We start from the raw sequence: 14,530 nt of genomic DNA on the forward strand, positions 1-14,530 counted from the left end.
TATTATTGCACTCAGATCCACAGGAAAGCATATGCATTTTAACGTGATTTGTGGTATGCCGTCAGCTCCTTGTAAAATCATCTCCTGACTATTTAATGAGCTCAACATGAAGATAGCACTGTGGGTTGTAAATACTGCAAAACTGCTGCTCGGCAGGCAAGAAACTGCACGTTCCCATTGAGCCTGCCCTGCCCATCTTCCGCTGCCTCTCTTGAAACAACAGCACCACATCTTTTCTTGCAAAGGGAAAGGGGCAGCATTTCAGTCTCGAAAGATAGCAGGTATAGGGTTACTTTTACAAATAGCAATAGGTTGAAATCTGTGCAATCCACAGTACTCCATTACTACCATGTAAGGGGCACTTCTCTCTCTCTCTCTCTCTCTCTCTCTCTGTGTGTGTGTGTGTGTGTGTGTGTATACATATACACACATATGTATATGAAATATATATACCTCACATCTTGTGTGAGAGATATATACATTTTACATACACACACACACAAACACACAGCCACTCTCCCACATCCACAGATTCCTTATCCACGGATTCAACCATTAATGACTTGAAAATCTTAAAACAACATATAAATCCTAAACAGTAAACCTTGATTTTTCCATTTTATATGAGGGGCACCATTTTACTATGCCATTTTATTTCATGAAGCTTGAGCATCCACGGATTTTGGTATCCATGGAGGGTCCTGGAACCAAAACGCAGTGGATACCAAGGGCCCACTGTGTGTGTGTATGTAAGGCAAGGGTAATCCTTGGACATGAATGTCTAATCGTAACTGATTATAGATGGTGTTTCTCATCTCTGGTGTGTTGAGTGTATTCAAGTGTATTCTCGCTTGAATACACACGAGCCTCCATTTTCGCAGGGGATCCAAAACTGATCCCCTGCTCAAATGGAGAGCCAGCTGTATTAACAACTGTATCATGCCCCATTGGCTTGAATAGGGTGTTCCCCCATGCGCGCGTGGCCCAGGTGTGTGCACCATTAGAAACAACAGAGGCCGCCCCTCCATGCATAGAGGACGCGGATCTCAGATCCACGAGTTTGGAGGAGTGACTGTAAGCTGAAGAGCCAGCATTGTTCGAAGACTGCTCTGGTGGTGATGTTGCACATGACTGCACTGAATGCTGTTACCTTCCCACTGAAGTGGTACCTATTTATCTACTTGCATTTGCATGCTTTCAAACTGCTAAGTTGGCACAAGCTGGGTTTAGTGATGGGAGCTCAACCCATCATGCAGCAACTGGCATCTTAACCACTAAGCCACTGCATCCCTTTTGTGCGTGGGTGGTGTGTGTGTGTGAGACAACACACACACACTGGATGTGGTGGCTTAGTGGTTAAGACGCCAGTTCTGACAATCAATCGTAAATTTGGAAGGTTGGCAGTTCGAGGCCCAATTGCTGCAAAATGGTGCTGCATGCTTTTATATATATATATATATATATATATATATATAGTCACCCCTCTAAATCCACAGACTTGAAATCTTTATACTTGAAAATCTGCGAAGGGGCGACCGCCATTAATCTCAATGAGGCACGCGCCCCTCATGCACATGCCCCATTCTAGCCTATGGGGCTTGAATATGCACAAGTTTTGGAAATGGTGAGAGGGCAGGGTCCAGAATGGATCCCCCACGCGTTCCAATGGGCAACTGTGTGTGTATATATATGTATGTATGTATTATATATACACACACATATTTATATTTGACAGCCAGTATGGTATAGCGATTTGAACATTCGACTGCGACTCCACCATGGAAGCCCACTGGGTGACCTTGGGCAAATCACACTCTCTCAGCATCAGAGGATGGCAAGGGCAAACCCCAGCCTGAAGAAACATATCGAGAAAACCCCATGATAGGCCCTCTTAGGGTCGCCGTTAGTGGGAAATGACTGGAAGGCAGACAACACAATACATTTGTCCCTCCATATTCACTGGGGTTAGGGTGCACAAGACCCTTGTGAATATGGAAAAACAACAAATAACAAAAACACTTTTTACCTGAGAGGACACCTCTCCAGGGATCTCTATTGCAACTCTGTGGTCAACGTCCGACAGACACTGACCATAGAGTTGCGCTGGAGGAGCTACAAATGCCCAGTACAATATTCTCTCTAGGAATCTCTAGGTTTTTCGGTGTGACTTTTAGTTAAAGTTGACCATAGAGTTGCACCAGAGGACCATTCCTAGAGAGAATGTATTAATCAAATCCTTGAATAATCAAAGCAGCAAATATGGAGAGATGAGTGTGTATACATTTATATACAGTGGGCCCTTCTCTTATGTGGGGATCCGTTCTGGACCCCGCCGTGTAAGGGAAGAAACACGTAAGCTCAACCCCATAAGGAGTAATGGGGCTTGTGCCTGTGGCATGCTATGGGGTGTGTGCTGCGGGCGCGAGCCTCATTACTTCTTCCGGGGCACGGGAGCATTTTTCTGGCATGGTTTCCAGCATATGCTGGCAGCCGTGTATGGCATAGGTGCACTGTATTACATAACCCCACCACACCCCTTATGAGGGAGTACCTTCTTTTTAAATACACTCATCCCTCCCTATTTGTGGATTTGATTAATATGTTCTCTCTAGGAATATCTAGGTCCTCCAGTGCAACTCTATGGTCAACTTTGACTAAAAAGTTGCACTGAAAGTTCTAGAGATTCCTAGAGAGAACACTATACTATGCCTTTGTAGCTCCTCCAGAGCAGTTCTGTGGTCAGTGTCTGACAGATGTTGACCACAGAGTTGCCCTGGAGGACCCAGAGATTCCTAGAGAGGTGTCCTCTCAGGTGAAAGAAACCATGGCGTTGTTGTTATGTGTGGTCTTTCCATATCCACGGGGGGGGGCTCTTGTGCCCCTAAGAGTGTCAGGGGGGCGCTATACTGGGAGGTTGGGGAAGGAAAGGAAGGGAGGAATAGGAACTGAGGGGAAAAGGGGCCCGACGGAGCGCGCGCCCCCTGCTGGCTGCCCACTGATTCGGTGAGGTAAGAGGGTCTGCGAGCGAGCGGGCGGGGGCGCGCACGCACGTACGCACGCAAGGGCGGGGCGCGAAAAGGAGAGGGGAGAGTCTCTCTCGCGCGCGTGCCGCCAGCGAGGTGGGTTGTAGCCCCGCCCACCACCTGTGTGCTGCTGCCGCTGCTGCTGGCTGCGAGACGGGAGCGCGCATGCGCGTGCTGCTGCTCTGTTTGACTAAACAGACTTGAGTGACTGACTCGATTCATCCCTCCGACCGACCTGGCGCGCGCACACTGCGCCTGCGCGCGCAGATCTAAAGAAAAAAAAGCAAGCGGCGGCGGCGGCGCGCCTGAGAAGGGAAGTGAGCGCGCGTGCGCGCGTGTCGCCCTTGCTGTGTCTGTAGATGGAGGGGATTGTTTTGTGAAGGAGCAGCCTCGGCCCCCAAGGCTCCCGGCGCGGAGAGGGAAGGAGGGAGGTGTGAGCCGCCCTTCCTCCTCCTCCTCCTCCTCCTCCTCCTCTTCCTCGGCGTCGGGAATGGTGAAGGAAGGGGGCCCTCCTCCCTCAAGGCTCTGAGGAAGGCAAGCCCGACGTGGCCGCGCCCCTGGGCTGACGACCCCCCACCGGCCCCGAAGGAGGTGAGTCAGGAGGAGGAGGACTGCCTCGAAGGAAGGAGGGAGGGATGGGTGTGTGCCTGGTTCACTTGGTACAAATGCGGGGAGGAAAGGTTGCCTTTCCCAGGTCACTGGGTGATCCCTGCTGCTGTCCGCTGGAAGTCAGTGGCTGGAGGTGGGAGAGAGGTCCCTAGCGAAGGGATGGGGGTCAGAAGCCGACCTCACTTGGACGGGGAGGAAGAGGAGGAGGAGGAAGGAAGGGGAGGAAGAAGAGAAAAAGGAGGAGGAGGAGGAGGAGGAAGGAAGGGGAGGAAGAAGAGAAAAAGGAGGAGGAGGAGGAGGAGGAAGGAAGGGGAGGAAGAAGAGAAAAAAGAGGAGGAGGAGGAGGAGGAAGGAAGGGGAGGAAGAAGAGAAAAAGGAGGAGGAGGAGGAGGAGGAAGGAAGGGGAGGAAGAAGAGAAAAAGGAGGAGGAGGAGGAGGAGGAAGGAAGGGGAGGAAGAAGAGAAAAAAGAGGAGGAGGAGGAGGAGGAAGGAAGGGGAGGAAGAAGAGAAAAAGGAGGAGGAGGAGGAGGAGGAAGGAAGGGGAGGAAGAAGAGAAAAAGGAGGAGGAGGAGGAGGAGGAAGGAAGGGGAGGAAGAAGAGAAAAAGGAGGAGGAGGAGGAGGAGGAAGGAAGGGGAGGAAGAAGAGAAAAAGGAGGAGGAGGAGGAAGGAAGGGGAGGAAGAAGAGAAAAAGGAGGAGGAGGAGGAGGAGGAAGGAAGGGGAGGAAGAAGAGAAAAAGGAGGAGGAGGAGGAGGAGGAAGGAAGGGGAGGAAGAAGAGAAAAAGGAGGAGGAGGAGGAGGAGGAAGGAAGGGGAGGAAGAAGAGAAAAAGGAGGAGGAGGAGGAAGGAAGGGGAGGAAGAAGAGAAAAAGGAGGAGGAGGAGGAGGAGGAAGGAAGGGGAGGAAGAAGAGAAAAAGGAGGAGGAGGAGGAGGAGGAAGGAAGGGGAGGAAGAAGAGAAAAAGGAGGAGGAGGAGGAGGAGGAAGGAAGGGGAGGAAGAAGAGAAAAAGGAGGAGGAGGAGGAGGAGGAAGGAAGGGGAGGAAGAAGAGAAAAAAGAGGAGGAGGAGGAGGAGGAAGGAAGGGGAGGAAGAAGAGAAAAAGGAGGAGGAGGAGGAGGAGGAAGGAAGGGGAGGAAGAAGAGAAAAAGGAGGAGGAGGAGGAGGAGGAAGGAAGGGGAGGAAGAAGAGAAAAAAGAGGAGGAGGAGGAGGAGGAAGGAAGGGGAGGAAGAAGAGAAAAAGGAGGAGGAGGAGGAGGAGGAAGGAAGGGGAGGAAGAAGAGAAAAAGGAGGAGGAGGAGGAGGAGGAAGGAAGGGGAGGAAGAAGAGAAAAAGGAGGAGGAGGAGGAGGAGGAAGGAAGGGGAGGAAGAAGAGAAAAAGGAGGAGGAGGAGGAAGGAAGGGGAGGAAGAAGAGAAAAAGGAGGAGGAGGAGGAGGAGGAAGGAAGGGGAGGAAGAAGAGAAAAAGGAGGAGGAGGAGGAGGAGGAAGGAAGGGGAGGAAGAAGAGAAAAAGGAGGAGGAGGAGGAGGAGGAAGGAAGGGGAGGAAGAAGAGAAAAAGGAGGAGGAGGAGGAAGGAAGGGGAGGAAGAAGAGAAAAAGGAGGAGGAGGAGGAGGAGGAAGGAAGGGGAGGAAGAAGAGAAAAAGGAGGAGGAGGAGGAGGAGGAAGGAAGGGGAGGAAGAAGAGAAAAAGGAGGAGGAGGAGGAGGAGGAAGGAAGGGGAGGAAGAAGAGAAAAAGGAGGAGGAGGAGGAGGAGGAAGGAAGGGGAGGAAGAAGAGAAAAAGGAGGAGGAGGAGGAGGAGGAGGAAGGAAGGGGAGGAGGAAGAGAAAAAGGAGGAGGAGGAGGAGGAGGAAGGATGGGGGGGGGAAGAAGAAGAGAAGGAAGAGGAGGACAAGGAGGAGGAAAAATAAGAGGTGGAGGAAGAAGAAGAAGAGGGGGAGGAAGAGGAGGAGGAGGAAGGACGGGGAGGAGGAGGAGGAGGAGGAAGAGAAAGACTAGAAGGAAGAAGGGGGAGGAGGAGGAAGAGGAGGACAAGGAGGAGGAAAAATAAGAGGTGGAGGAAGGAGAAGAAGAGGGGGAGGAAGAGGAAGCAGGAGGAGGAGGGGGGAAGAAGAAGAAGAGGAGGAAGAGGAGAAGGAAGAGGAGGACAAGTAGGAGGGAATAATGAGGAGGAAGAGGAGCTGGAAGGAAGAAGAGGGGGAGGAGGAGGAAAAAGAGGAAGAGGGGGAAGAGGGAGGAAGAAGAGAAGGTAGAGGAGGACAGGGAGGGGGAAAATAAGAAGAGGAGCAGGAAGGAAGAAGAGGGAGGAGGAGGAAGAGGAGGAGGAAGAGGAAGAATAGGGAGGGGGAAGAGGGAGGAGGAGGAGGAGGAAGAGGGTGAGGAGGGTGTAGCTGTGTATATTTAGGAAGACAGTTGTGGAAGAGGAGGGTCGGGGAGAAGCTGTCCATTCCCCACTGTGTCCTGGTTCCCTCTCACATCTGGTGAACACAACCTCATGTCCGCGCCTAGATTGACTGAGAAGTGTGTTATTCCAGGGCTGCCAGAATGGGCCACCAGAGCGTCTCCAAGGAGAGAGATGTAGGGTTCCCTATGAAGCAAGGAAATGGACGCCGTGCATTATTATGACAGCAGTTGGCTTTTGGGTGGCATCATTTGATGATGAGGAATTGTTTTTGGATGATGGAAATGCGAATGTGGGAGCGGTGATGTGCCAGAGGAAAGCAGCATGGTGTGTGCATACATTGTATGTGTGCAAGAGTTGGGACATAGCAAGCTGGGTGTAGTAGGGCTGTGGTGCTCCCTCCGTACAGGTTTTGTGGAGGTTGTGGGTGGGGAGCAGGGAGATCCTGAGATCTTCCATTATAGACACAAAGCCCTTAGATTAGGATATTGGTCTCAGCCCTGTAATGGAGGAGACGGAGGATCTTGGTACAAAGTGTGTGGCAGATCTTTCATTGCCAGAGAGTGAAAGATAGCGTTATCGAGGGACAGATTGGTGCTGTGGGATGAACAAACACGCAATTGGGGTGGGACTGAATCTGTGACGAACTGTCACGTTGTTTGTAGATGGGTCCTTTTAGGACCTGTTGATGTGAGGATAGCCAAAAGTGCTTTTCAGTATCAATAATGGCTTTAGATCTGTTGGTACTGTAGGGATTATCGACCACTAATGCGTGGGATGAGAGTTTATTTTCTTTATTCTTGGTGGTCAGGGATAAAATATTAATATTAAATATTATTAAAATAATGTATAAATCCTAAACAGCCAAACCTTGGTTTTAACATTTTATCTATACTGTACCATTAAATATAATGGTAAAATAAAATACATTTTGCCATTGTATGTAATGGGGCTGGAGCATCCATGGATTTTGGTATCCATGGGGGATCCTGGAACCTGGGAAACTGATACCTATTTTAATCAATCTAAGATCAAATGTTGGTGGTGGACCACATTTGTCCTGAAGCTAAATTGTTCACATGAATTGAAGATAGACAGTGGCCAGCCTTGTTGTAACGTCCATTTCCTGGAGTTTAGTCATGTATTTATTCATGTGTTGTTAGGAATGGAACATAACGTTGTATGAAGTAAACAACATTGGTCTTTCCAGCAGTATTAAAAGTAATACTTGGGAGCTATAGCCATGTCATAATCAGCTCTTTTCTTAACATGAATGTGGATCAATATGAGGCCATGCGCTTAGTCAGATTTCAGTTTCTTGTGGTTGAAGTGAGAGCAGTGACTTTTTAGTAGCACTTAAGTTTTAATACACTATGGTGGATTGTACTTGAACCTGTAGTTAGCAATCAGCTTTGAATTATGTTGTGTGTTAGAGACAGAAAATAAGGATTTTGAAATGAATCCCAATGAAAATTTGAGTTTTCCTTCTGAGTCAATATATACAGTTGGCCTACTGTATCCAAGGATTCTTTATCAACAGATTCAACCATTCGCAGCTTGAATACATATCTATAGATAGATAGATAGATAGATAGATAGATAGATTAATTCCCTTCCCCACAACCATTCCTTCATTTGTGTCGTGTCTTTTTAGATTGTAAGCCTGAGGGCAGGGAACCGTCTAACTAAAAGTTTGTATGTACAGCGCTGTGTAAATTTACAGCGCTTTATAAATAAAGGTTAATAATAATTACGATCAACTGATCAAACATCAACAAACATCAATCAACATACATCACAATAAATCATCAAATTGTAACAGTAGATAATAGTTAAAATTTCACTTATAAAATTATATTAAAAGAAAGGAATATATATATATATATATATATATATATATATATATATTCCAAAATGTAAATATTGATTTTGCCATTTTATATAAGAGATACCATTTTACTACACCATTTTATATAATGGGACTTGAGCATCCACAGACTTTAGTATCTATGGGGTGGTGGTGGTGGTGGTCCTGGAACCAAACCCAATGGATACTAATGTTTTGAGATTAATTTTAATAGCTTTAAAAAGTTTTCACTTCAACCTGCAATCTTTTCAGGTGCCTTATACAGTCAGCCCTTCTTATACATGGATTTTTTATACATGGATTCAAGCATCCACGGTTTGAAAATGTTCAAAAAAAGTATACATTTCCAATATCAAACCTTGATTTTCCATTTTTATAAGGGACACCATTTTGCTGTGTCATTATATTTAATGGGACTTGAGCATACACGAATTTTGTTATACATGGTGGATCTTGAAACCAAACTCCAGCGTATAACAAGGGTCCACTGTATCTAATTTACATCTACTTTATACTGTTTTTTTTACCCATTTGGACAAGGATATGTTTTTTTATGTTTCCATGGATGATACTAATAGGACAGTCCTTTATGCACTTGCTTTGGAGTAGCCCATTTGAACTCAGTGGGACGTACTTATGGGTAGAATGGATAGAATTATGCTAACGCAGTCAGCTTTGTGGACTTAACTTTTTCTGATGATTTGTGGTATATTAGATCTTAGACTTGCATCTTAGTTTAAAGTGGGCTTTGAAATCTTGCTATTTCAAGTAAGGATTTTACCCTTCTGCTGTACTATACTTTCCGGCTTCTTTTAATTAATCTAATGTTTGAAAAATGTCCAATTGTAATGGCTGTGTTGGAAAGCATGGCTGTGTTTGGAGCTGCCCTTTCCTGAGACAGTTTCTTAGAGGTGTGATGCTGGTTTCATGGCCAAGTGGGGAATCAAACCTTGATCTCTAGAGTCATAGTCCAACCCTCAAACCACTACACCATGCTGGCTTTCATATTACAAGACACCAGTCAAGACCTTCTGACTGAAACCCACTGGATGACCTTGGGCAAGTCGCATGCTCTCAGCCTCAAAGGAAGGCAATGGCAAATCTCCTCTGAACAAATCTTTCCAAGAAAACCCCAAGATAGGTTTACCTTAGGGTTGCCATACGTCAAGACTTGAAGGCACACAACAACAACAACTCTTGTAATATAAAACCTTTCATGTACAGGGCTGCCATATGTGGCAGGATTTAAGGCTTAAACCTAAAGATAATATAGGCCTGATTACAGGCCAAAATAAAACTGCTTTGAGTCACTTTGGAGGTATGCTGTTTAAATGATACATGCGTCCTAAGAGTCCAGAAGCCACACCAAAGCCACGCTCTAGTCCTTAGGACTAGCTTTATTTTGGCCTGTGTGTATAGGGCCATAGTCAAATATTATTGTACATAGAAAAAATATTGGGATAAAGAGGCCCACTAGAACAAAAGTGTCTTTCAACTTCTTGTTTGTCTTTTTCTAAATTTTTAATTTGCTTTTTGATTAAAATTCTGTTTGACCTTTTTCTATAAAATGATAGAGTAAGGTGAGGAAAGATTTAGGTTTCAGCAGTACAGCTGGGCAAGATTGCATATATGGAAACTGGTTATGTAGCCATGAAAGTATAAAGTACTTGTTTCTCCTGGAATACAGAACTTTATGTGAATAAATCCATTAAGTAATGATATAATTTTAGGACTGTGAGCCTTATTTAGCAATATTATTGCTATGGAAGTCAGGAGAATAATTAACCTAATTTTTATGCCATGTTGCTTTTGTTGGTAAACTATTTGCATTGAAAAAATGGCGTAGTGGCTTTGTAAAACATCTTTTAAGGATAGTGATTAAAAAACCCCCTTAATATGCATGTTTTCTGTGTATCTGTTCTTTCACATAAACCACTATACCGCTGAACTACCATTTTTTATTTGCAGCCTTTCTTTCTATAAATTTGCATATTATAACAAAACGTTCCAAATTGTACCTTTTTAAAATGTATCACCAAATGTCTAGAAAATATGAAAATAAGTTTTTATGAATGAATAGCCCTTATAACTTTCTGCAAGACTGATGTGCAGAATGCACATATGCCCCGAATCCTGAATGTGAATGCTCAGTTCAATGGTACTATTCATGTTGTGTTTCTTGACATATTTAAAGCTTTAGGTCTTCACAGGAAAGCCATTGTATGGGAACTAATGGGTGGGGAAATTAATCTGTTAAAGTAGTATGCTCTTTCAAAGAATGAAGGCAGATGAATCATGCTTGTTGACATTTCATTTCACTTGTTGCAGTATTTTCCACTTATTTATTGTTCATGCAAAATGCACCAGTGGGTAGCAGAATATGACTTTGTGTAGACATGTAAAATTATAAAATAAACATTGATATTGAAACTTACTATTTTATCTTTGGATTAAATGATAATGAAACATCAAATTGCATAGAAAAGTAAAGAAAAATAATGTGCCACTTTCTAAAACGCAATCTACACAGAGAGACATTAAAGGTTAGGAAAAATACCTAAAAGCCATATTAATGCTGCAGTTCAATACATGCGTTTTCAAAAGTAAGCTTTTCTGGGTTTACCATCTTTATTTATTTTTTACTGTCTTGAATCTGTACATTTTCCTGCAGATGCACAATAAGTAGGAGAATATCTCTTGTTGAAATTTCTGTTCCATCCTTTCTACAAACAATGGGGGGTGTTGCTACTTATTTGGTTAAGTAGTGTACACTGGTGCCTCGGGTTACGAAATTAATTCGTTCCGCCATTCCTTTCGTAACCCGAAAATTTCGTAACCCGAAAGCACTGGAAACCCTATAGCTGCACTTTGCAGCATTTGAATTTCGCGCCGAAATGAATTTCGTAACCCGAAAAATATTTCATAACCCGAAACAGTTTTTGCCAATCCAACTTTTTCGTATCCCGGAAATTTCGTAACCCGATCATTTCGTATCCCGAGGCACCAGTGTACTACATTTAGACAAATTTATACTATCAAAAATCGGTGTTTGTTCTGTTTGAGCTTTACTTCTGCTTCAGCATTGAGAGTGGACCGTGGGATTGCATTCTCCCTTCTGCCCTGGAGTGTGAATATTTGCAAGTTGCCTTAATTAATTAAGCATTGCATTGTTAGAGCTGTTGAAAATTCTCTCTTCACCCAAATTCTGAACTATGGCCCTATACAGAGTGGCACTTTGGGCTGGCATTGTGGCAGAGTTGGGGCATAGCGTCCTCACTACATAAGCCCCAACTCCGCCCGCAGGCTGCCGTGATGTAGTGTGCCACTCCACATGGTGTGCTGCATCCCTTTGCTCCTCTGGCGCTGCATCCATATGACACAGCACCGAAGGAGCGCTGCATTGCTGCGCTCCTGCAGCTATTGCTCCCTTTCCAGAGCACGAAAAAGAGACGCCTTTTGCGGCTTTTTTTCAACACCCTAGAAAGGCTGGATTGGGGTTGTGGCGTGAGGTTGCCATGGCCCCAATCTGGCTAGGAAAGTGGCAGCTGGAGGCCACCCCTTCGAGGCTATATGTACAACCCCTGTTTCGAAATTGTTTTCAAATCCTAGTTAAAGAGAAACCTTGTTTGACTTTGTTAAAGCAGAAATTTGCATTCCAGAAAAGAGGCCTTGGGAGGAAATATGAAATCCTATTCTCATTCTGTTAATAATGGTTAATTAGGAGTGTCAAAAATATTAATTAAATATTTATATTACAGAATGTTCATAACAGTTTAACAGCAATAGAAATTAAAAATACATCTGCAATATCACGTACCTTAACCATGTGGAACAGTAAACAGACATACTTTTAAATAAAACTATGAGGAAAACAGTAAAAGTCCTTAATATGCAACAAACATAAAATATCTTTTGTAGAGGCTAGGATTGCATGTGTGACAATCCTAGAAATACATTTGGTAGGAACTGGAGAAGATACATCCTTCTTAGGCCCTGTGCATTACTTCTTGAATTTTCTCCCAAGGAAGGTCAGCCTTATTCTTTCTTAGGGCCTGAACAGACAGGCCAAAATAAAGCTGCTTTAGGTCACCTTGGAGGTATGCTGTTTAAATGGCATACGCATCTTAAGAGGCCAGAAGCAGTGCCAATGCTGCACTCCCGTCCTTAGGACTGGAACATGGCTTTGGTGCAGCTTCCAGACTCTTAAACAGAATACCTCCAAAGTGACTCGAAGCAGCTTTATTTTGGTCTGTTCGTATGGGCCCTTAATGGCCTTTTGCTGTGCAGTGAAAGCCTTCCCTTCTTGGAAAGGACTTTATGTACATTAAATTGTGGTGGAGATACTTTGTTTTGTTGTTATTAACTGCCTTTGAGTCAGTCTTGACCTATTGCGACCCTGTGGACGAGATATCTCCAAGACCCCTGTCTTCCACTGCTCTGTTTAGTTCCTGGTATGACTATATCCACCTAGCATGTGACCTTCCTCTCTTTCTACTTTCCTCCACCTTTTTTGTTTTTATTATTGTTTTTCCTCATTGAGTTGTACCTTCTTGTGATGTGTCTGAAGTATGACAGTCTCAGTTTTGTCATCTTGGCTTCCAAGGAGATTTCTGGCTTGATCTGATCTAGGACCCATTGGTTTGTTTGGCTGTCCACAGGATTCTCAGCACTGTTCTGTGTACTGAGCACCACATCTTAAATGAACTGATTTTCTTCTTATCTTCTTTCTTAAATGTCCAGTTCTCACATCCATACATGGTAACAGGAAAAAGAATGGCTTATACAATTCTGGCTTTTGTGTCCAGGTTGTATATCTTTAGGATCTTTTCTAGTTCTTTCATAGCCATCCTCCTCATTCTTAATGTTCTTCTGATTTCCTGACTGCAGTCCCCGTTTCTATCAGTGTTGGATCTGAAGTATGAAAACTCTTTTACTACTTTGTCTAGGTTGAATTTGGGGTGAAACAAACTTCCCAGAAAGGGTGGATTGGGGTCACCCTGGAGTTGCTTGCCCTGGAGGTCTGGCAAATAGATGCACACAGCCCCAATCTGCCTTGCCGCTGTGGTCCCAGATGGCATCCGGGTTGGGTGGCTTCAGAGCGTGTGTCATGTGATTGCCATGCCTCCAAGCCACCTGGAAGCAGGCTTATTATCTCTGTCTGTTTCATCCCTTTGTCTGGATTCTCTGTTGTCATTTTTGTTTTCTTTATGTTCAACAGTAGGCTTGCCTTTGCACTTTTGCTCTGTGTGTGTGTGTGTGGGTGGGTGGGTGGTTTTAGAGCACTGTTATGCAAAGTGGGTTGTCTCTGGGCCAGTGCTGGTTGCTGAATGAAACAGTTGTAGTCAGTGGACACAAATATGGTGTTGCTCCCTGGCACATTATGGGAAAAACAAACAAACCTGACAGCCATTCCGCTGAATGAGATAGCTTAAGAAGCAGGGTTTTTCAAGATACTTATTTTATTGTATAGTTCTTAGCTTTCTTATGTTATTATTCTAATATTATAGTGTTGATTTTAATTTTCTGTGGATGTTTTAATTCTCTGTTGAATGGCATTGGCCTTTGAGGAAAAGCAGGGTAGAAATGTTTTAAATAAATATCAAATGCTGCTAAAACAAACAGTTTTTACATTTTTTAATAAAGACAACAAAGGCCTCAAGCAGACAGGGCAAAAGAATTGGCCAGAGCTGCTCCCACCCTGATCTCTCCCCATTTGGCATGGGACCATGGCAGCAAGATGCCACTGTCCTGAGGTTGGTCATGGCCAGGGGTCTGCAATGAACCGCCAGCAAGGAGCACTTCTGTTGTGCTCCTTTTGCAGCTGGGTTTGGGACGCCTTAGGTGGCCAAGGCTCAGCTTCACCCTGGCCCCTAGATCAGGATGAAGCCAGAGCTTTTGGCCCATCTGTTCGGGCCAAAGAAAAGGAATGCCAATTCAGAACATAAATACGTTTATTGTTAACTGTTGTCAAGTTGACTTTTCTGTCGATTGAAGTAGCTGTATTGGTAAGCCATCTATTCCTGCTGATTTAGTTCTACTGAATACTCTGAGTGCAGCTTCCACTTCATTTTTGAAAACTGGAGGTTTGTCTTCATATGGGTCTTCTTTGAATGAATCTGTCATCCTTTCATCTCCTTTATATAGTTCTTGTATGTATTGTTTCCATCTTTTTATTTCTGTTTGGTTGTGTAATGTATTCCCTTGTTGGTCATAGAGCATCTCCACTCTTTGTTTAAATTTCCCTTGGATTTTTTTGATCTTGTGGAAGAGCTTTCTTGTTTCTTATTATCTATTTTTCTGCATTGATTATTATAGTATTTCACCTTGTTGCTGCACACAAATAACTGGACAGTTGGATTCAGGGTTCTGACTCTGTTTCTGCCCCCTTCTACTTTTGCTTCTCATCTGTCCTTAACTCTCATCCATTGAGGTTGTCTTTTTGGCTACAGATAGTGTCTTTTTGCATTCTTCCCTGACAATGCCCCTGGCTTTAGTCCAGAGTTGTCTGGCTTACAGTCATTTAGGCTTAATAGTGCAAATCTGTTTTTTCACATTACCTTTAAATTCTGTGGAGATATTCTTTAGGTTGTATTTTGGCATGATGGCTTGATTTAGTTTTCTTTAGCTTTAGTCTA

At 44.3% G+C, this 14,530-nt stretch overlaps 1 protein-coding gene across 4 annotated transcripts in view; it reads left to right on the forward strand.

Moving 5' to 3' along the window:
* Positions 1-3,343: 3,343 nt before the first annotated feature.
* The window catches only part of TANC2 (tetratricopeptide repeat, ankyrin repeat and coiled-coil containing 2), a 248,381-nt gene continuing 237,194 nt past the window's right edge, over positions 3,344-14,530 (forward strand). For all 4 annotated transcript variants that reach the window (XM_089532213.1, XM_089532214.1, XM_089532215.1 and 1 more), the window contains exon 1: positions 3,344-3,614. The gene's annotated coding sequence lies outside the window, so the exon portion shown is untranslated. The remainder of the gene's footprint in view (positions 3,615-14,530) is intronic.

Source organism: Sceloporus occidentalis, unplaced genomic scaffold (genome assembly GCF_023333645.1).
Source record: "Sceloporus occidentalis isolate IW3139 unplaced genomic scaffold, rSceOcc1.0.p SCAF_7, whole genome shotgun sequence".
Classification (NCBI taxonomy): domain Eukaryota; kingdom Metazoa; phylum Chordata; class Lepidosauria; order Squamata; family Phrynosomatidae; genus Sceloporus; species Sceloporus occidentalis.